The sequence below is a fragment of the Amaranthus tricolor genome, chromosome 8 (genome assembly GCF_026212465.1).
Source record: "Amaranthus tricolor cultivar Red isolate AtriRed21 chromosome 8, ASM2621246v1, whole genome shotgun sequence".
In the NCBI taxonomy this organism is placed as follows: Eukaryota; Viridiplantae; Streptophyta; class Magnoliopsida; order Caryophyllales; family Amaranthaceae; genus Amaranthus; species Amaranthus tricolor.
Genome location: NC_080054.1, coordinates 1,729,411 through 1,731,910, shown reverse-complemented (window position 1 = coordinate 1,731,910; position 2,500 = coordinate 1,729,411).

The following is a 2,500-nucleotide window of genomic DNA, read 5'->3' as shown; positions in this document are numbered from 1 at the left end:
GCCCGCGTACTAAGTCACGTCCTTCCGTGGCCCGTAACCTTTCCTTAGGCATCAAGCGTATCTCAACCGAAGGGACCAGCAACCGAAGGGGAAACACATTCCCACACCAACACGAATCAGCCCGCGTACTGAACCACGTCAAGAAAACCCGTCGTGCCGCCTGAGCGGGTAGTCGGGGATCACAAGACGCAGCATTTCCTTAGGCCTCAAGCATACCGTCAACCGTCAACCGTCAACCGAAAGGGGCATTGGGAGCAACCGAAGGGACGTTCCCCCAGACGAATCACCGTAGGCCAAGCTGACTAGGAAGGGCCCACTCATCGTCTGGTAGGGCCGACCAGCCACCGGAAAAAACCGATCGCCGGCGATGGCCCACGGGATGGCATTCAACGTGATGGAGGGTAGTCACCCCTCACACGCATAACGCCCATGCCTGGGCGAGGGGGTGCTGGCCATGCCAGCCCAAGGCTCCCAAACTCTTTCCCCCTATAATAGATAAAGAGATTTTTCCCTTGTGACCCTAGGGGACACCCAAATGCAAGTTAAGTTATACTAGTTTTTCCATGGACCAAAACTCACCTTTATTTGTAACATAATGTCATTTTTATGACTTGTATTGTTGGAACATATATTAAAGAAATTTTAGAAGCTGAAATTTTGAAAAAAAAAAACTTGTAAGTATTTTATTTTAATTAAATAAGGCCGAAAAACGCGAAATTAATAAAAAATAGTAAATAGTGTCAATAAATCATGAAAAATTAGGAGACACTTGAGAAAATATATATAAAGACATTGGTTTAGTTAAAAAAATTTTTTTCATTAAAAAAAGTATTTTATTTTTTTTTTCCGTTAAATTGGTGAAATAAAGGGAAAAATAATAAAAAATAGTAAAAAGTGTCAATAGATCATGAAAAATTAGGAGACACTTGAGAAAAAATATACAAATAGATTGGTTTAGTTAAAAATATTAATTTCATTAAAAAAATATTTTATTTTTTTTTTTTCCGTTAAATTGGTGAAAAATAGTGAAAAATGGATAAAAAATTGTAAAAATCTTGAAAAAATGGGAGGCTTGTTGGAAAGATATTATGAGTGAGAGTCATTGATATTATTTTCAAAAATGGGTAAAAATAAATTTTTGAATGATATAAGAGGCTAAAAGGGAGTATTTTTTATCAACTTACATTGAACTCCTTTACCACAATCTCCCTTACAAACCATAGTAATGAGAATCATTGGTATTAAGTTTGAATGATGTTTTTGATCACCTTGCAACGAACTCCCTTAAAAGCCATAATCATTAGGGGGGTCTCATGGCTCATTCTTGGCTCGGGGCTCGGGGCGAGGCTCCGGCCATGGCTCAAGGCTACCACATTGCTCCTATACCACAATCTCCCTTACAAACCATAGTAATGAGAATCATTGATATTAAGTTTGAATGATGTTTTCGATCACGTTGCAATGAACTCCCTTACAAGCCATAATCACAAGGGGGGGGTCTCATGGCTCACGGCTCGGGGTGAGGCTCTATGCTACCACCTTCTTTCCCATGGGCCATAGCGTCTTTCGTACCGCATGGCCCGAAAACCTTCACAGCACCTTGAGAGCTCACATTATATTATAACCATCCATATAGGTGCTCAGGTGCTCAAGGTGCTCAAGTGCTTAAGTGCTAAAGTGCTTAAGTGCTTAAGTGCCTTAGCGCCTTAGCGCCTAGCGCGCTGCGCGTGCGTGTGTATCATTAGATTAGAAGGGTGGATTTTTCAAGATCCCCCGGCTCACTCGGGCCAAGCATATCGTTCTTGATCTCGTAGCAATGCCCACGTCTCACGAGTCGAGCGTTCCCTTCCTCGGCGCACGTGCGTGGGCCCACGGCCCACGGGTCGGCCCGCGGGGTCACGGCCCGCGGGTCGGGTCGGGGGCGAGGCTCCGGCCATGGCTCCATGCCTACCACATGCCCAGTCGATGGCACCTTGGGCCCCAACCCTCAACTATAACCTTCCCCCTATAATAGATAAAGAGATTTTTCCCTTGTGACCCTAGGGGACACCCAAATGAGAGTTAAGTTATACTAGTTTTTCCATGGACCAAAACTCACCTTTGTTTGCAACATATTGTCTTTTTTATGACTTGTATTGTTTATATATACCTTCAAGAACATTTTTGAGTCTCGTGGCCCACGGCCCGCGGCCCGCGGCTCACGGCTTTTGATTCGTGGCTCACGGGTCAGGCTCAGGGCGAGGCTCCGGCCATGGCTCAAGACTATCGTCCTGCCTCCCTTGGGTCATCGGACTCGGGTCAAGCACTTCCTTTTTGGGCTCGTAGCAGATCCCAAGGCCCACCGCTCGGGCGTTCGAACCCCGGCTCACCTTTGTCGGCCCACGGCCCGCGGCTCGGGGCGAGGCTCCGGCCATGGCTCCATGCTACCAATTTCCCTACCTTACCTCCTCGGGCTCGGGTCATGCACTACCTTTTTGAGCCCGTGGCCAATCCCACGGCT